The sequence below is a fragment of the Tinamus guttatus genome, unplaced genomic scaffold (assembly GCF_059628265.1).
Source record: "Tinamus guttatus ecotype Peru unplaced genomic scaffold, ASM5962826v1 Tinamus_guttatus_pri_ptg000051l, whole genome shotgun sequence".
Classification (NCBI taxonomy): domain Eukaryota; kingdom Metazoa; phylum Chordata; class Aves; order Tinamiformes; family Tinamidae; genus Tinamus; species Tinamus guttatus.
The window spans coordinates 632,948-653,865 of record NW_028288585.1 but is presented as its reverse complement, the minus strand read 5'-3'; the positions used below and the strand labels follow the sequence as shown (position 1 = coordinate 653,865).

The 20,918-nt window shown below is 37.6% G+C and overlaps 1 protein-coding gene across 38 annotated transcripts in view; it reads left to right on the top strand.

The window, feature by feature from the left end:
- RIMS1 (regulating synaptic membrane exocytosis 1) overlaps nucleotides 1-20,918 on the top strand; it is a 304,893-nt gene that overhangs the window by 85,360 nt on the left and 198,615 nt on the right. The window lies entirely within an intron of this gene.

Sequence of the window (20,918 nt, the reverse complement as noted above, 5' to 3'; positions counted from 1 at the left end):
TTTGAGGCCTGCATTCATATTTAAAAATAAACAAAAATAAACTTTTTTATTTCAACACCACTCCTCATTATCAACCCCAAAATGTAATGGCAAAACAGTCTAAGGAGCTGTTGGGGTGATTAAACACAGAGTGTGTGAGCTTCAGAATGAGCCCATCACACTGTAGGCTCCATTGACTGTGTTAACTAGGGGCAGGAGTCGGTTGCCTAAATGTAGGCACTTAATGCTGGCACAGTGGCTTTTGGGGACATCTAATTTAGGGACGTGTGTGTAGATGGGACTGACAGCTCTCCTGGAGCTGTGGCTGGAGGTCTGCCAGCCCCGAGCTTCCACAGGCCTCTGAACTTGGGAGGTTTGAAACTGCAGCGTCAGCAGGTAGCATTTAGTTTGTTTATGCCATAGTCTCAAAGAATTCTCTAAGTGCCTCTGTCTCCTGAAGGATCTAATCCATTTTAGACTTTGCTACATGATGAGATCTAAAAACAGAAAATTACATGCTTATTGTAATGCTGATTACATGTGGACTTAATCATTTCAGCTAATGAGTAAGGAAGGAAGGAAACCAAATAGAGCAGTATTGGTTTGCCATAGTGGCAGTCTGCTAATACATTTACTATTTTCCAAATAGAGAAGAGGAAAACCTGACACAGAGCAATATATCTACAAAATTCTAAAAGTGCTAAAAATCTGTGTGTGACATATATAAACCACAAAACTGAACTACAAAAGTGGTCAGACCCTTTGCCTTCAAATTTTTGCTCTTTTTTTTCCTTGAGTCTCATTTTTATTGTCATCACCTATTCTCTTTTTGTTTCCAGCTCCTGCAAAGATTTAAGCTGGAATTTTTATCTTTTGTGTCTCAGCTCTTGTCACTCTAAATGCCTCTTGTTGTGTGAATCAGGCTTGGCTTTCCTTACAAATAAAATGCAAATCATATCCTTGCCAGAGCTGAACACTTATCTAAGTGAAATCAGAACAAATACTTGAAGGTTAAAACTGAGATTCACTGGTTGTTTGAGAAAATCACGGAATGCAATATGACCTTTCAGCTCCAGAAAATGTATATAAAAGTGATAAAATTTCAGCTCAGAGAAAGATCCCCTTTCTGAAGTAGACTTTGTAATGGTTTTGTAACGATTGTTCCAGTTCATGGAAAAAGACAATAGTTCGCAGCAAGCACTTTTTTAACTATGGCAACATGCTGGAATGTCTGGTGTTTGCAACTTGAGATTCATGGTGGAAAAGAGCGCAGAACTCTAGAGGCTGGTGGAGGCTCTGGGTGAGCTCTACAAGGTGTTGGCGCAGTTGATGCCGGTAGTGCCGGCAGCCGGCAGAGCTCTCCGCCTAGGGAAGAGCACGGGCTGCAGAGCCTTCCTGCTACCTTGGCGCAGAGTGGAAGCGTGAGCACGAGGAAGAGTGGGCGAACTATTTATAGAGCTGGCAGTAATGACACGAGGAGCGATAAACAAGAGTGCTCCAGTTGAGTCAAGTATGCAAAAGTCTTTTCATGGACTTAATTAAGAAACTTTCCTGACAGTGAGGACATTCCAGTTGTCTGTTACATGCTAGAAAGAGGAAATCAAAGGAGCTCTGCTGAAATGCAGTATTTTCAAGCAGTCAACTTTCCTACCTGCTAGCATCCAAAGGCTAAAAATAGGAAATAGGATAAAGTAGGGATTTCAGAATTGTTTCCTAGGAATTTCCTCTGACTAAAGACTTTGGGATTTAGGTAATGGACATTAGAAGAAGGAAGTAAGGATATAACATTTTGCTACAATTAATGGATATTTTTCTTGGTGAAAGTAAGATAAGTCTTAACTCTCTTAATTCTATTAAAGTATGTGTTACCTCATGTAACCTTTTGACAGGAGGCATGGAGAAGGTAACATTGTGATAGAAGATTGCCAAATGCATTTTTTTTTCCTTTTTTGGAAAGAAACTCTTTTCTATAAATTTGGAAGTGTTCCTTGGTAAAAACAAGCTCCTGAATGGCGAAGCAAATTCATTTTTTTTCTTTTTTTCTTTTTTTAAGAAACAGATTGCCATTTTTCACTGTGGTTAATGTTAAATACTCATATTGCAGCCTTTGTCTGTGAATCCTAAGTGTCATAACAATGCAAGTTTATTTTTGTACTTCGAAAAATCTGAAATATACTTAATGAATAAAAATGTCTGAAAAGATTTTAAGTAACTATTTAGAGACCGCAAAGGAGAAAATGGCATTATTTTGGGTATTTCTCAAAAATAAGAAGACTAATATAATACTCTGAAACTTTCATTCCTTTTCAATAAATGGTGTCCTAACATGTTTAATATGGAATATGTTACAGAGAAGGTGATATTTTACATAACTGATCTACCTGAGTAGTATGTGATGATACAGTTCCAGTTGCCTTTATTCATCAGTCTTTTAAAACAATTTGTAACTTGTTTACTGTGAATAAAGAAGGAGAATGAGAAGTTATGAAGTCCAGACATGTGGTAATGGGTGTTATGGAAATAAGGAGAAAGTCCATAGCTGGCAAAGCTGTGGATAGCAGGAAGTTGCTTGGGAAATGCATTTTGGGCAGAAGATACCCTAAGGAAGATATACGTTTTCAGATGCAAATACTAGTATTACTAATAAAGTAGAAAAGAATTAATTGTTTCTGTTTTTGCATGGAAAGAAAAGAAAGTACATATTGGCATCTTATGAGGAAGAAGTACTTTCTGTTCTGGTATCAGTCAAAGGGGTCTTGAGACCTGCTGGGGATAAATAGTTACTTGCTCAAAAGAGGACTAGAAGACTTGGTTGCAGAAGTCTCCGACTGATGCTCCTTTTCCTTTATTAAATATTGGAGTATTGGGAAAAATCTGTACATTTACATGACTTCTGATTTAGAAAAAAAATCAAAAAATGACACAAAGATGGCCAAATAAGCTGCAGACCAGTGAGCCTGGTGTTCATCCTAGCCATTTGTAATACGGCATTTGTTAAAAAAAAAAAAAAGCATAAAGCAGTGATGCTATTCTTAGGACACTATATTTTTGTAGTATTCAGAAAGGTCACAAAGGATTCAGTTAAGAACTACAAAGATGCTGGAGAAAATACTGTGCTTTGGAGGATTTAGAGAACTCAGTCTGGAGTTTATCACATAGTAGATCAAGAGGTGACTTGATTATGACATATAAACGCTTTTATATGTATACACTGTCTACTACTAAAAGCTTTTTAATCTAGTGGTGAAAGGCACAGTAAGCACTGAGGGATGAGATCTGAAGTGACTGCCCTTGGAAGCAAAGTGTGCATTTTTAGGTATGAATTCACCTAGAAGGTGGGGCTCTTCTCTCAGGATTTTCAAAACAAGACTTGCTATCTTTCAAAAAATGTACTTATCTTAAAGTTAATGCATATGCAACTTCACATCCTTTAGGAACCCAATATTATAAGCTTCCTGAGTTTCTGCTCTTAAGTCCTTTTTTTTTTTTTTTTTTTTTCCTAAGGGGAGCAGAAGAGTTTGGGGACATTTTCAAACCTGTTTCAAAAGTTAGATTTAATTTTTTTCCTCAGTTTGAAGATTTTTATGCCAGCATGTTAGAAGGGAGTTAATGGGCTCATATTGTACATCTTTCTCAGTCAGGAGTGGGTTTTCCAAAGGAACTAATTTACATGTTTTACGATGTAGTAAAGACAACTTCCCTGCACTTGATGCTGAAATATATTTCAGCATATGTACTGATAATATTTCCGATATAATGGTCTCAGCCAGTCCATGATTTCTCACTCATCCATTGTACATATCAGTCATAAGTCCCTAGTAATCAGCCAAGTACTGAGACGGAATATAAAACTATGCTTCCAGACTCCTCCGGGCTAGAATCAGTCATTTTTTCTCCAAATAGTGATGTGTAATGGCTTGACTAGAGGGCTCATATGAAGCACAAAATTACCCCCCAGGTGACTTCAGTTAGCAAAAGGTTATGAAATAGGCTATCTAGTAGACTACTGTTCAGATTCCTTACCTAGGGACAGTGATATTTGAGTTTGTAATGGCCTGTTTCATTTTAATCTTTCTCTCGTGTATTTTGGTCTTCTAATGACCTGTGACATAAATAAATTATAACAGCGACAGTGAGCACTGGCAGATAAATCCACTAGGAAAAAAAAGAAAGAAAGAAAAAAGGTATGTGCCTCGGCCTTCATCACAGAAGAGGTGAGGAAATCTTTCCATGTACCGTATCCTAATACAAGTCTTCCTAAACTATCAGAGGCAGTGGTGCTGTCCTAGCAGGATTTTTTGTCTCCCACACTTTTTGAACATTCACGTAATACTGTACACACCAAGATATTCAGAATATTGTTTTGATAATCATCTTTGCAATTGATTGAGATGCTGAGGAAGAAAAGTGAGAGCTTCTGCTATGCTTCTGTTTATTCTGCATCTGTTTCCACGTGGGAAAAGTACTGCCTTTCATAAAATATTCCTGATTCATCATGAAACAACATTCAGCAGGACAGATCTGTCTGGCTAATTGTACCTACTTTTTGGGAAGCTCACTGAGATGAGGCCGCATCAATAACATGGTCAAATAATGTCAGCATTCTGGATCTGACTCCTCTCCTTGCTACCCTGGCTTCAAACCAAGCCACTGAACACTGCAGAGGTGGCTTGATAGGTAATTTTCTTTGCATCATGGAAAAAAATCTCAATATTTGTACTACTGGCAAATTCCAGAAATTCTCCCCCACCAGAAAACATCCCCCCAAAAATAGTTTCTTTGTTTTGCTTCACAAATGAACCAGTGGCTAGTTGAATCCCACCAGTTTAGTTGGATTATAGCTGAGGAAAGAAATTCTTTAGTTGTTCCACTTAGGTTTTCCCAGAGAGTTGGTTTGACCTCTTCATCCTTTGCTTTGAAAGATCTCACTTTAGGCACCCCTATAGCTTCGCTTTGTCATTCTGTTCAGCTTTTAGTTGTGCAACCTGCTAAATAAAAATGATGCTCAACCACTCGACACACAGTTTTGAATTTAATAAATAAAGGGTGTGAGTGCATTTTGAGAAATACGGCAAGAGCTGGACTACGAAACAGTGGGCCAGTTTTATAGATGCTCTGTTTGGTTGTGAAAAATCAGTGAATTTGGCAGAAGACCAAGTCATCATCAAAAATGCAAAGACTCTGCTTAGATAAGCATAGGCTGCTGGCACAAGCTATAACACAGAAATATTGAAGAAATCCTAATGTAAAAGAATGATGTTCTTCTTTACACCCGTCTCTGTTGGGAAATATGATTTGAGGTTACGAAAATACTGAAGTATGGTGGGCATGGTGAGTCCTCACTACTTTAGGCTATCCAAAGGGCTAACCAAAGGGAAACATTTGTAATGCCTTTTTCTGCTAGTGAATAGGTAGGAGACTAACACCATGGTTAGAGCCAAGTATTCTGAAAAATATCAGTGATTTTCCTACTACTGCAGCTAGACTAGGATGTCAAATTTGTGCTTGGAGCTTCCTGTGGCACTGGACCAAATATTCTTGAGGGCTGACCTTGTTGCATTTGGTTGCTTGCCAACCTGTGGACTTCTGTGGAAGGCAGAAATAATCCAGGAGCCTAAAGCTCTATGAGTGCACCTTGCTTAATGGGCAGTTGTGGGAACCAGTGTAGTTAGAACTCTGTTAACCAGGGAAAACCTTTGGAAAAAATGTCTCTGTGCCAAATTTATTAATTTTTCGGAGTACCACGCAGAATCATAAAACAGGTCAGCTGAGCTTCTGCAGTGTTTCTCAAGCGATGCTCATTCTCCTGATAAAGGGTATTACTGTTTTTTTTTCTTTTTTTTAAAAAAAACTTAGCCCTAAGGTTGGTCTATCTGAACTTAAAAATCATTTGGCAGAAGTTTTCCTTCTTACCGTACCCATGGCTGGTGTGACTACTCAGGAAAAGCCCATGGCTGTGCTAGTTGAAGGTAATTAATGAGCACTTAGTTACTAAAGCATTCCTCTTGGTTTCCCTCTGATGTCTTCTTATTATAATTTTTAGGAAAATTATCCAGGAAGAAAGAAAATCAGGAAAAGAATCCATCCTGTTTCCCATTGACTAGCCAAAGTCAAAATCTACTACCTAAATATAACTTAAACTTAGCAATACTGAGAAGTGTGGAGAAAATTCATTTGTGGGAATATCTTCTGGAGAGAGTTCTGAGGCAAATTGTAAGCTTGGACATTAATCAAACTGTTGATAAATAATGAAAAAGAAAGGAGAAGAAAACACTGGAATTAGGTGTCATGGTTTTCTATAGGCCTCATTGTAAAGGTTTAGATCAAATGAAGAAAAATAGTTTGTAGTAGTTTCGGGCTCCTATGTTCTACTCAACAACTTCATCAGACAAGAGAGTTTTGCAGAATAACTCTTTGTTAACACTGATTAATGCTCGACTTCAGCATTCTCAGTGAACATCAAGAAGTAATGATGCTCACAATAAAAGACTCTATATTTTTTTTCTACTGAGAATAACTTCAAGCTCAAGACAATTCACTTAATGCAGTTATGAACAGTGATATTTCAGGGGGAAAAAAGAGGCAATAAAAATGTAGAGAGGATGTGTTATGGCTTTTCTTTTTCAAATAGTATTCTTGAGAAGAATACTTAACCTCAGTAGAGAATCCATTAATTAAAGGAAGGAAAATAAATCAGAAATACCAAGAGCCTTGAAATTTTTAAGTTTACTATGTACTGTGCTTAAAACATAAAACTGGTTAATGTTCTCCTTTTCTAATTTTCTAATTGACTAAAATGCCAGAAGCTTTTCCTTTGTGTTTGCTTTGGCATCAGCAGAATGAAGGGACAAGCTTAATCATTGTCTTCTGTTCAGACACAATGATGGTATATTTAAAATAGATATGTGAACCTGTTTTCTTTTTTTATTCCTAGTAATACAGATATTATAAAGGAAGGTGAACAGGATGATAAATTAGAGATGCTCTCAACCAGGCTGTTTAAATTATTTTTAGGTAGGAGACATACAGTACACACTGAGGCTCAGTTGAATATAATTATTATGAAATGTTATTACTGCTTGTCGTTCTTGCAGTCCTATTGTCTTTTTTGTTGTTGTTATTCTGCATCTTGCTGCTTTCCATCACACCCCTCGCTGTGAGTTTTTTTCCTGTTTGCACGTGTCCTGTTTGTTCCCACCATATGGCAGTGACAATTCCGGTAGCTTTGCTCTGCTTGCAGACCACTGCGCTGTGCCATATTTTTGCTGCTCACCCTCTATTGCCATCTGATACCTATCATCTGTTTAACAAAAATGCCAAAAATACTCTGACTTTTTTTTCAAATGAATATGTGAGAAAGACTGTTTCGGAAGGCTGTCTTAATAAGACTTGCTCCACGGTAATTTCCTGTTATGTTGAACCAGTACCTATCTCTCAGTTTTCCAAACTTTTTAACAAGTGCCAGCTGACGGAATTGACGTACTGTAGCTCTGGGGGGTTTAGGGACTGTGGATATTACACTGTAACAGTAATTACAGTAACAGACTGTAATGTCTTTAAGCATCTTTACTCACTGTGTGATTATAACAAAAACAATATTCTCATGATATAACAGGGTCTATTCTTACTCTAGTTGTCAAGTGTGATTTTATCAGGATTACGCTGAGTAACTGTTCTTGAAATAGCTTTGATGGAAAAAATCCATTATGATTTGTAAGCATTGACATTAGTGATGGCCGACACCATTTGAAACCAGGATTTAAATCTCTAATGATATTGAAACAAAGAAACAAAAAATCACTTTGCCGACTGTCATGATACAATTAAATTTTGAGGTCAGGAGAACAGATAGCATGAAAAATGTTTGTATCATTGATTCAGAGATAGGGGAGCCTACAGCAACAGGCTTGAATTTTTAGGCATGATGAGTTTTGCATTCAGAGGAGAGTGATGTTTTAAGATCCATAAATCCTGGATCACAACACAACTTGCCAAGTATTTGCAAATTTAAAATAGGTGTTCATAAGTTTGTGTTTCCTAAAGCTTCTTGCTGGGGACAGAGGACAAAAAAAAGTATCACACTGGCGTGCCCATTAGAAAGCAGTAAGATCCTGCGATCATCTGTTTGTTAGTTTTTCTGGATATTGTCATGCTTGGGATTTTCCAAACTGATTTAACAGCTTAAAAGTGCTTTTAATGACTCTAAGTGCTAGCCAGTCCCAATGCTAAGGGCATTTGTTTTTCCTTTAAAGCTGTTGAAAGTTTCCTCACATACTTCCATTTAATTTTGGAAAGTTCTGCTTGATTCAAAATATACTGACCTGTGAGGAGCAGACTATCCTGCTTTCCTTTCTGACTTTCTTTGATTACCTTTTCTATTTTAGATCTTGTCCTCACTGATATCTGTTGAATTATTCAAAATATTTACAGGGACCTTATCATTCTTTATGCTGTGAAATCTCTGATAGTAACTTTTTGGGTGACCTGCGTGTTATCCATCCTTAGAATTTCATATTAAAGAAATGTCATTTATATTCTGTTATAAAGTCAAGCCAATATTTTTGAAGAGAAAATAAATCAAGCTATTCTTTACTCATTGATTTAATGTATTTTAAAGGACATTTTATGGCTGAGCTACTGCAAAAAAGCATGTTTTACTGGAGAAATTTCCTGTGCTGAGCAGAGATTATTTACTCTCCTGCTGCAAATTCCAATTTGTGTTTCTTTCAGTGAAGTAGTGGGGTTAAAACAGTATTATACCATCACCAGCTGACACAGGTCAGCTCATTCAGGAGGTGTGTTCTGTGTGTCTTCTATAGTATGTGTGAAAGCGAACATGGTACTGAGAAATATTCAGTTATTTAGGTAAATGAGGAAAATGAAAACAGCACTTAGATAAGGAAAACATGATTGAGCAACTGAAATATTCCAGATTTTCTCTGTTGTAATATTAGATTGCATATTAGCTGCTAAAGTAATAATAATAAGAATAAAAGGTAAAACTCATCCAAAATTAAATAGAATAGCTTTAACCTGTTTTTAAACTGATCGTATTGTGTATCTGCATTCATTCTTTCTGCATGTATTTACAGCTGTGAGTTCAGAGTGATTCAGTACCAGCAAAACAAAAACTCACTGAGCGGTTTTGTGCTCATTGTCTGTATTATAGATCATTACCTCCTCACCAGCTAATCAGCGCTTTTGATTCCCAAACATGTCGAAGAACACTTATTTTACAAACAGTGTTGTTTCATGTTGCTCTAAGAAAATTGCAAATTAAGACCATTGGTTTGGCTAGAGAAGACTAATTGGCTTTCGTTTTGTATCCTGATGAAACTTTCTTTAAGTAAGTTTCCTGCAGACATTTTTAGAAAGGTTTTATAAAGTAATTTGTGTCTAACATATTCTGGTTTCGGTTTTTTTTGTACCCAACTCTCTATGAAAATTTTACTTCTATCTGCAAATTGAGTACTTCAGTGTGAAAGGAGTGTAATGTCTTGTAGTATCCCAGCTTGTGCTTGTATAGCTGGCTGTCTTTTGAATCTTTGCTTTTCCTCATATACCAGTACTAAAAACAGTTAATCTGTTACACTATATAAGGGAAGCATAAAATGAAAACATTTCACTGAAAGAATAAGGCAAATTAACTATGGTTACCATATTTTTAGCACTCTTCTCCTGATGTCAAAATAAGACTTGATTTTTTATTTTTAAATTGGCTAAAACTTCCTTAAATGCTTAATTCTGCATATCCTGTTTACTGGGTGGATAGACTTTTGCTTCCAAAATGGAAGAGTAGCTGGGGAAAGAAGAGAGGACCTCTGATCTCAGTTGTCAGTAATCACATTTTAGCAGAGGTTAAATTGTAAGGTTTTTCAGAATCGCCAAGGAAGATGACTTCCTTGCTGTGGTTTGATCATGCTGCTAAGCAGCACATAGGAAAGATTTCTCAGCTCCTTGTTTACAGTGGATCTCACTTGTGGAAACTGTTGACCTGACAAATTATAGAGAACTGAAATTTGCCTCTAAAAGCAAAATCTATAGCAAATCTTACATACTGTGAGCAAATTTTGTTTTTCAATAGGATTTACCCTTTTTTCCCAAGAGGCAAATATTCCAGTCAGTTGAAGTCACATGCCAATAATTTTAAGTTTATACCTTGAAAAACTTCAGTTTATTTCTTAAAACACTTGTTTCTGGCAGTTCAGTTGCAGGAACAGTTCAAGCTGTCACTGCTGCTGCAGTAAGTGGCTTTACCACCATCTTCCTCGGCTTCTTATTTCTACCCTTGTGCAGCTGCTTCTTTTGTTTTATTCAGAAGCATTAACGCAGTTGTAGGGACTCAATTTTTTTCCTTTGGTCCTGTCTAACCTCATTCAATTCTCTAGACTGGTTTAGTATGTAGTTGTGTAAATGTTGATGTTATCATGGCTGTTTTTTCTTAATTTTTTTTTTTTTTGAATGCTGACAATTCATTTAGTTCCACAAAGTCGATGTGTGGGTAGTTAGGAGAATCTTTGAAAAGATTAATATATTTATAGCTCCCATGTTATTAAGTAGATGCTTAATCCTGAATGCAGTTTAACAATTGTTTAACAATTCAGTAAGTGGAGGAGTCTAGCACAGTGGTATTTACATGACTGTTTTAGGTGGTTACCTTCAGTGAAATTCAGGCTGCTAACAGAGTTCAGGTGAGTGAACTCATGCAACTTTTTGAGCTCTGGAGCTTGTAATAACTCTTGAGAGCAAACCAGCTGGTCTCCTGCTGCCCTGTCTGCGTTAGAATTGCTATCCTGTGTGGTGAAGCGATTAAAAAGAAAAGTTCAGTGTGCAGCAGAGTTGTGATGGCTATACGAGGTGACTAGGAGGTTGAGGCTGTCTGTGGAGGTATGAGGTGTGTAAAAATGCTCCTATTGCTCGAAATCAAAGGCCAAAGCACTGGCGGTTAGCGAGAACTTCTCATCACCTTCTGCTGGCCCTAGTGTAACTCAGTATTTACAGTATGAGGAAGAGGAAGTCTGACAGAGGGGATCCTGGTCTCCTTGGGACCTCCTGTGTCCTGCTGTGTCTTTGGGCAGAATACCCTTGAGTAGTCTGCTAACTCTGTAGAGGTCTTTGGGAAGCAGTGCGTGATTTGGGGGTTGCTCTGCTTGATGTCCCTGCAATGAGCTGTTTTTACAGTTGACCCCTTTGTTCTTAGCCCACTCTGTTGTTGTTGTTGTTGTTTTCATTCTTTGACTCTCACAATTCTTTTCCAGTTTTTTGGGTGGCAGTGGTAGTGTTTAGCTCCATTGCCCTTCCTTAAGGAAGGGTCTTCAGTTGTATTAGGGGTAGACTGATACCTCATCTTAAGAGGAGAACCAACAAGAAGAGTGGCCTATTGAGGCTACTCAGGAAAGAGTACAAGAATAAGGCAAATACATAGAAATATATGTCCTCTGCTTGACCAGTGCATGTACCTTCATATACCTGTTAATTGATGTTTTCACAAAGTGCTGAATTGGCTGTAGTGCGATACAGGAAGCCTGGGAAGTTGGTAGTAGTGAGTGAAGAGTCCAACTGTTGCGATTGTTGATGAGTAAGTGATGTTCAACTATTAGCTGAGTAGGCACACTGTGGTTGAAGAGAATGGTAGAAAGAATAGAAGGGATGAGTGTTTAGGAAACACAGTGTGTTTTCTGTAGTGCAGTACTGAAACAGTTGCTGCCCTAAGGCACAGTGGCATTATGCATGTTATAGGCAGGTTTCAAGAGACCAAAGTTAAGATAATGTATGCTGTACATTGCCAATTCCTTGTTTTCAGGAAAGAAAATTTTGTTGCATTTGATGTTCAGATACGAGCCAAGAAAGCATTGAGGATTATGAATGTTGTTTGCAGTGCTTAAAGCATGCTGTTTACAGAGGACCTGGTGTGAAGTGTTTATGAATAATGCGTTTCTGTGCAACTATGTACAAACTCACCTACCAGCTAAGACTTTATTCAGTATTATGTATAAGTAAGTTAAGCTTACCTTCTGTCGCTAAATTTAGACAGTGTAATTATTTCATGGTCCGTATATTTGCAAATTTTAGTTAGCTTCGCTAATCTAATAATTTTCTAGAATTATCTATTTCCTTTTCCGGCCTGTGGAAGATAGAGAGTGATAGCTCCCAGATGCCACTTTATTTCATCATCATATTTCTATTCTTTTAACTCATTAACATTTTAAAATCCAATAGTACTGTTGCCTGACATCGGCAATCAACTCCGTCCGCCGAGGCGGCCAGGCACGTCCAACCCGTGCCCGGGCCAGAGAGCACAGACACCAATATGAGGATGCTGCAAATGGCGTTTAATATACGCAGGCTGGTTCTTATAAAGGTAGCAAAGGCGGAAGCATGCCTATATAGCCAATAAGCGTTGCTCTTTACCTAATATGGCATATGCCTTAGTTCCCTATTCTTCCCGTACATCGCGAGATCTTCCGAGCGCCGTACCCTACATAGTACTCACTTTGTTTGTACTTACATCACAGGCTGAAGCTTACTAGAGAGAATTCTTGAAAAAAAAGGTCTCATGGCCAGTCTAAAATGCTGGACTCTATGCTGTGACCTCTTTGGACAAGACTTTCATTCTCTAATGCAACTACTTGGAGCCTCTTTTCACCCTTTTGTGATCTCAATATTTTATAATTCCCTCACCACCTTGCAGGAAAGGCTGATGTCTTTCATATCTATGATATCTCACCTCACAGCTGCATTTAAGTGGAAGGACTTATACCTCCTTAACAAAGCCAATGGAGGGCACATGGGTTCCCAAAAGTACAAGGGCTCTAGATCCTGAAATAGCATCAGAATAGAGCGATATTGAATGGAAAGATACTGTTTCCCTTCACATTCAATCTTGTTTCAAAAGCTTTGGCTTGTTAAAACTTTCAGATTCTGACTAGTTCTTCACTGTTGAAACTTACTGTTTTTTACTCCAAAATTAAAAATTCTAATGCCACTGGAGCACTTTTAACACTTTTCAGCATATAAATGCTTTTTAATGCAAAACACATACATTTTTTTAAATTCCTCAACTATGTAATTTCTGTTACTCCTATTTTTTTTTAATCTATCTCATTTCTCATGTGTGAGAAACTTGGGAGTAACTGTGGGAAGTTGGAATGTAAATTCCTTATTGTAGATATTGCAAACTTCTGACTTGCAGTTCTTCATCTGTGTAAAAAAGAAGATCTATTTATGGGCTATGACTGTTTTTATAAAAACAATCAACGTACATGAAAATAAAATTTTCCAGTAGCCTACATTAGGAGACTTCCAGGAACCTGAAAAATGACACTTTATGCAAGTTATTTAATGAGCTCATTTATATGCTAGCAAATAAACTGTACTTAGTAAAATTTTAACTTGAAAATCACTGTGTGACTTTAGTATTCATGCAAAGACACTAGATAACAGCACAGTGAGTAAAATGTTTTCTGTTTTGTCTATAAAGCAGCAGCCCACATGGCTTTGCCGTTATACCTTGGCTGTGATGTGATGAGGAAGGAGACTTTCTATCAAGAGGTGTGACTTGTTTTCTTAGTCTGTGTGGTCTTGTTATGATGCTGCTAGTTCACTCATGCACAATAAGATATTACAACGTGGGGAATGGAATTAAGACCTAGCATAACATGTATTAAATTTCAAAAGTTTTTACTTCTAGCAGGGCTGGCCTGGCCTGAAATCCAGTCCGCAATCTCTAAATGATACCTTGGCCTTGGTCAGCTCTGAACTTGCGTCTCATAATGAAATGCTTTATGGTTATAGCACTCCTGGTTCCCAGAATATACTAGTCTTGGTTCCTAGAATTGTGTGCATGCAGAAGAATATCAGCATTCATTAAAAACGTTTTGCTCCTCATGGACACAGGGAAGAGTATGAATGAATATATTGCCTCAAGGTTCAGAAAGCAGATGGCTAGAATCACAAAATGATTAAAAAGAAGCACAAAAAACAACTCTGTGAATTTCAAAATAATGGTGGGGTATTTGTATTGCCATATTGCCTGGAAGCCCTTGTCATAGATTGTAACCATCCTGAGGGAGGATTTTTACAGATAAAGAAAAAATGTCAGTGTTTACCACAGGGGCAGCTTGCATTGTATGCATTAAGCAAGTAATACTAAAACAATACAGGCAGACAGGGAGGCTTTCTGGTCTGACCTGATGAATAAAAGACCTATCTTGATTTTTTTCCAGGTCTTTGTAGGCATCAGGGCACAGGAGAGTTTGAAGGAGAGTAATGAAATGTTTTTGTTGACAATACTCCCAAGTTATGGGCAACAAGGAGAAAAACAGAGAGATTCTTGTTTGAAAATTTAGCAGATGGATAAGGCAAACCGGCCTTCCAGCAGAAGTGTCAGTTGAATTCTAAGTGCTGAATGAGAAATGATAGGTGAGGTAGGAATAGGCTACAGAAGTCTTTGAAGGTGAAGATAAGCTGCTTATGTTTAATGCAGTAGAAAAGGGGGCTCATTGGAGGAATACAAGGAGAGAAGTAAAATAAATTTTAAAATGATATTTGTTGCAGGATTCTGATCAAACACTACCAGCAGGGCAAGCTTGCACTGGCAAGAAAACGAATTGAGGTATGAGCTGATGACAGATAGATGTTAAACTATGTTTTATTTATTTTTCAAAATTAATCTTTAAGGCTTATATAGCATTTTGAGTTGAAGCTCTAAATAGGTGTGAATGCAATGTAACACAATAGCTATTATGGCAGGCATAACAGAGAGCAGCTTAACAGAGAGTTGGCAGTCACAAGAGAGGCAATGGCTAAGATTTGTTGGGACTACATGGAGATCTCTTTTAGTTTATGGAGCTGGAGGTACAGGTCACCCATAAGGTGAATCAGAAATGTAGGCCAAATGTTTTGGTTTGGACAGGAGGAGATGTGTGAAGTAAAGAAACACACATGTGCCTTGTAAGTATGGTCAAATTTGTGTTGGTACCAAAAAAACAGAGAAAAGAGAAGATGTCAGCATAGAGACTGATAAACTCAAAGTGTTTTGAGAGTGTGGTACAACTAAAAAGTTTGTAGTTATAACGGAGAAATTTGTCCCAGTTGTGAGATTCTGCCAGAAGGGCTACACTGCACAAAATAAGGAGAAAACATAATTAATGAAGGGATGGAGGAAGGATTTGGATATCTGAAAGTACATATGTAGTCTTTCAAGGGTATGAAGTGGAAATCACACACACACAAAAAAACCTTAGTAACAGCATGTGAGGAAGAAAGAGGTGATGCCAAACAGGATCAGGTGATACCTGGTGAAGTGAAAAATGTCACAGGCAGAAGGTAAAGTCCAAGTTGAAGGAATAATAGAGTTGAGCCATAATGGTGTATAGGATGAACAGGAAGAATGAAGGAACCTTCAGATCAGGTAAAAATTGAGATTTTGTAGGCAACTATAATTTTGTTGTTCTTATAAACTACATGCTATCATGTAGGTACTATATAATAATAATTAAGATATCATAATATACTTACAAGGAAAAATATATAGGAAAGAACACCTGCAGAAAATGTGAATCAGGAAGGGTTAGAGAGGTGGTAAGTAAACTTGGATATAAGTTAGAAGTCTAGTAATAGGTAACTGCACAGAGGATACGCTCATGGAAGGAAAGACTCAACATCTTCAAGATACACAAGTCTTTAACGCTTTATTTGTGGTTCTTTGATTAATGCGTGCATTATTCGTGCAAAAATAAGGCCTTTTTTTGTTCTAAAGATTAGCTGATTAATTCAGATTTGTACCTCTTTGACAACTTACACATTTCCATGTGTTGCATGGCTTTTGTAAGCGTATTTTAGAGACAAGTGCTATACCCTGCTCTTAAAATGACAGTTCACATTGAATAAAAAAAGACACTACAACAATAGCAATAGTAGAAGAATATTAACATAGGATCCAACTTCACTTAGAAGTACAATATTTTGCAATATTAATATATTCAACAGTCATTTGATTTTCACAATGCAACCAAAGCAGTTATCTTACATTCAAAACAGAAGCACACCCCAAACATTCAGAAAGACCCTGGCCCAAGCGATGTTAATACATTAATATTCTATGTCAAGTACTCAGGAAGAGTACTGGAGGAGTTAGAATTATTTAGTTACCGTTCAACCTGAATCTATCCTGCTTGTCTACATACATAAGGATACAGATTTTAATAACGCACTTAAATGTGATGTGACCACATGTGAAGTAACTAAGCAAGTATATTTGGACTTCATTAAACTTCAGCTGCTCTTCTAGTCAACATGTGCTAGACTCACCCCAAACTCCCCTCTTGCCTTACTCAGAAAGGTAATCACATCTTGCTGAGGTTGCCTGGGCTGGCTTTCTGGTTTAAAATACGTGTTCCCTGAACCCGTCACAACCTGGCCGCTTTTCCTAGTTAACATCTTGTGGTGGGGCTTAGGCCAAGGTGCCTTCTTGCTCTCTGTAGGCTCTTCTGCACAAGCTGGGATGCAAAGATGGGTACCCCCAGAACCACCCAGGCACATAGGTACTTCCAAGATTTAGGAAGCTGCTTTTAGCTCACAGTTTCTACATGGATGCTTAAAGTTTGTCTGCAGTTTTTAGATCCAACAACTGCCTGTGCGGACACGCTAAACTCAAAAAATGCTAGAACTCCTTGGGTTTCATAACTCTGCTAGCATGTTAGTAAAGAAGGAGTCCTTTGCGTAGAAAATGCATAGAAGTAGAGTTTTCATTCTTAAGCTATGTTTCGTTGTTTAATTTGAGGTAAGAGTAGAATTTGATAAAAGTACCAATGATTTTATGAAAAACAAAAGAGTTCCCTGTGATTATGTGTATATACGGCATGTGTGAATGGGGAAAGTACTGCGTTTTTAAATAACTTTTTTCATATATGCCGTAGCTGCCAGTAGATTTCTTATGGCTGTATCACTTAGGAGAAGGCGCTTTTTCTAGTAAGATGGATCCATGATGAGACTTAATAATATTTGTATTATAGTATATTTCATGATCAAGATTATGAGATTAAATCGTTTAAATTGAGCTGGGAGACAGACTGAAAATGCAACCTTTAGTGCCATCTGCTGGATTTTCAAGCAACTAAGACACAAAGTTTCATAATGCAAAAAATCATTTAAGATGTGAGTATGCATATGGGTGACCCAAATCCTTGACATTTTTAGAAAATCTGTGCAGAAAATTCATGCATAAGAAAGTGCACCATTTTGTTGCTTTTGAATCTTTATGTATAAAAATATACATGTATAAAATACAGAAATTTCTTTGTGGATTGACTTGTTACTTTCTGCTCAGTAAGAATTACAGATTATCTCAGCATTCATTGACTGCCTGAATGATGATGCAGATGAACGTTCTGAAGTGTTAAAGTGTGCAAGGTGCTTACGTACATGAGTATCCTCAAGGACTTAAGGTTTTTAATAAGCCCATGAAGACATGAGTAAAACTTTGCAGAATTGCATGTCTGTAGTATTTTTCAGCATTTTCACATTTTCATGTGAAATAACACACATTTAAATGAAAATATGGTATATCCTTGGCATATAGCTATGGAAGTGTTTTTGTGAAGTGCTTGTTCCCACCAAGTTTTTTTGGAACCCACCAAGAACCAACCCACCAAGTTTTCTTGAAAAAAAAATCCATAACCTTAATATGCCTTGTAGAGCAAGCGTGTTTCACTGGAGGCGTGAGTATTGTCCATTATTTCCTGTTTTGCACTACCAGTGCTGGTACCACCTAACATGCACGTGCAGTGAAGTACTACGGCTGGCGCCTGGAGTCCGGAAGTGGAGTCACGCCACAGTGGGGCTGGGATGCACCTTGCCAAGCGGCTCGGCCTCTCCTTGAATTTTCGCAGCAGCAGATGTCTTGTTCAAGCTGAAGCACCAGGTGCCCTCACCAAGAGACACAGCTGTGAGGTCTGCACTAGTGTAGTGCAGCAATGGAGGTGTTGGGGGAAGCTGTTCTTCAAACATCCTGACTTCTGTCTGCTAAATTCTCAAATACACTATTGTTTTTATAGATATTTTTGTTACTATTTCTTCATGAAGAGGGGAATTGTTTTAATACAATGTGTGGAGAGGTCTTTCCTGCCTGGTAAATAGCTTTACTGTAAAATACAAGGAGAAGCAGTACTGAAATCTCTGATTATGTTCTTAGTGATCTGGATGGATCCAAGGGCAGAGGCACACGTGTTTCTGGTGGAGGATTAAGTTTCAAACATAAATTTGGTAAAAAGGTGCTGCTGGAGGTACCCGATGTATATATGTTTTATTCTACAGAAACATTACAGCGTTAGAAACTTGTCTATTATTCTTTAAGCAAGAAATGTACTAGAATAAGGAGAAAAAAAAAGAAAAAAAAAAGACAAGGAGCTTCTGGTTCCACAGCATTATTAAAATATTTTCTATTTTATTAGCTATAGGTGAATAGCTTAAAATAATTTTAAGCTTTATTTAACTCAGGAGTATTTCAACCTTTTCCTACATTTATACCTGGCTGCATGTTTTTCTAGTGAGTTCAAATTTTGTATCATTGACAGTTTTGAGTCATTTTCTTATGCAACAGCTGCTGGTAGATTCAGGGTTTTTTAACCTTCTGGTTTCAAGAAGAAAATAAATGAATGCTTTATCTTTTGCATAGGATCAAAAATTAGTGGTTTGAAGTCAAAGACATTTAAGTCGAATAACAGGAATGATTGTTAGCTTTGATATACTCTCCATTTTGGTCCTTACCAACAAAAAGTCAACAATAAAAAGATTTTACAAAATAATATTGTTGAAAAGCATTTTCTTAGTTAAAATATTTTCTGTTTTCTATTTTAAATAATAGATTTGGCAAAATGTGTAAAAGATGCTGATTTCAAACATAAATATTAATGTTTCAGTAAAAACAAGTGTAGTTTTCTACTGGTCAAGATTTTAAAGATAAATGCTGAATTGAATTGTATTTATCACAGTAACGTTACATGATAAACCTGGAAAGAGACTTTAACATTTCTGTGAAAATATAGTGAATTAGATTTTATAGTTAACCTGTGTTCTGTTGTGTATGAAAAACTTCAAGAAGAATACACTTTCAGTGCTTTGTTTCCTCTGGCCATCTTCTGCTCCTACAGTATTTCTCACTTTTAAAGTCAAATTACTATTAAACTTTTTCATATGCAGATATTCAAACCTTCCTCAGACAGGTGAGAAAGATGGTTCAGTAGTAGTTGAACTTCACACAGATTAGATAGGATTCTTTCTTTATTTTAATATTAGTAAGTAAGGTTTTTTATAAACAAATAAATTCTGTTTTCAGTTAAATTTTGCTTAGCTAGTAGCACATTGAATGATAGAATCATAGAATCATAGAATCATTAAGGTTGGAAGGGACCTCTAGCGGTCATCTAGTCCAACCCCCCTGCACATTCAGGGTCACCTAGAGCACATGGCACAGGACTGCGTCCAAGCGGGTTTTGAAGATCTCCAGAGAAGGAGACTCCACAACCTCTCTGGGCAGCCTATTCCAGTGCTCTGTCACCCTCACTGTTAAGAAAGTTTTCCTTAAGTTCCTGTGGAACTTTTGGTGTTTCAGTTTGTGGCCATTACCTCTAGTCCTATCAGTGGCCACCAGTGAAAAGAGGCCAGCACCATCCTCCTCACTGCCTCCCTTGAGGTACTTATAGACACTCATCAGATCCCCTCCAGGCTGAACAGGCCCAGCTCCCTCAACCTCTCCTCATAGGGCAGATGTTCCAGGCCCCTGATCATCCTTGCGGCCCTGCGCTGAACTCTCTCCAGCAGCTCCACATCCCTCTTATACTGTGGAGCCCAGAACTGGACACAATACTCCAGATGTGGCCTCACCAGGGCTGAGTAGAGGGGCAGGATCACCTCCCTCGACCTGCTGGAGACGCTCTTCTTAATGCACCCCAGGATCCCATTGGCCTTCTTGGCCACGAGGGCACACTGCTGCCTCATGGTCAACTTGTCATCCACCATGACACCCAGGTCTCTCTCTGCAGAGCTGCCCTCCAGAAGGTCGGTCCCCAGCCTGTACTGGTGTCTGGGGTTATTCCTCCCCAGGTGCAGGACCTTGCACTTGGCCTTGTTCAATTTCATTTGTCTGCCCTTTGGTCTACACAGAAGGACAAGATACTATTGTATTCAATACACTTTCTGAACTTCACATGAGATCCAAAAAAAATCCAGATATACATTGCCTTATAGAAAAAAAAAAAAGGAATGGATGTTGTGCTATCTGTTATCTTCGCTATGTCATATTAGTAGAGTCAGAGCTTGCGTATCTTACTTCACTGGAGGAGAAGTAAATTTAGTTTCCATGGTGCCATCTTTGAAGAAGACATTTGATAAAATAAGAATTTTACCTATAGACTTTTCTGTTGTTTAAATACATTCCTTTAGTTGGTTAATATATGCATTCCTGAATATTTTCAGTTGTTTATATACATTTTAAGTAGGTAGCTTCCAAAGAAGTAACCATATATGTAATCCAATAATGTGCTACTAAGATTCCTCAGTATTTTCTGTAATTCTTTTGACCCACTTTCCTTGTCTCACCAAGACTAGTAAATATTTCTCGAGCAGGTTAGCAAAAACAAAAGCAAAGCAAAACAAAATAGCTACTCTTGCCAAGTTTTTCATTAGCATAAAGCACTAAATATAATACATCACGTCTGTAGCGAGAAAGAATAGAATACTTGGCTTCCTTGCTTTGCCTCTTACTATTTCTGTGTCCTCAGAGGAGTGATGTCCCAGTAAAGTCATTATTTTTAGTGTGAGAGTTGATTGATTTATAAAATTAGGAGCAATGATATTCCTTTTCAAACTGAATATGTGTATGGGATCCATATCCCTGTTTGGAAATTTTAATTACCATTTTCTAAGCTTGACTATCATTA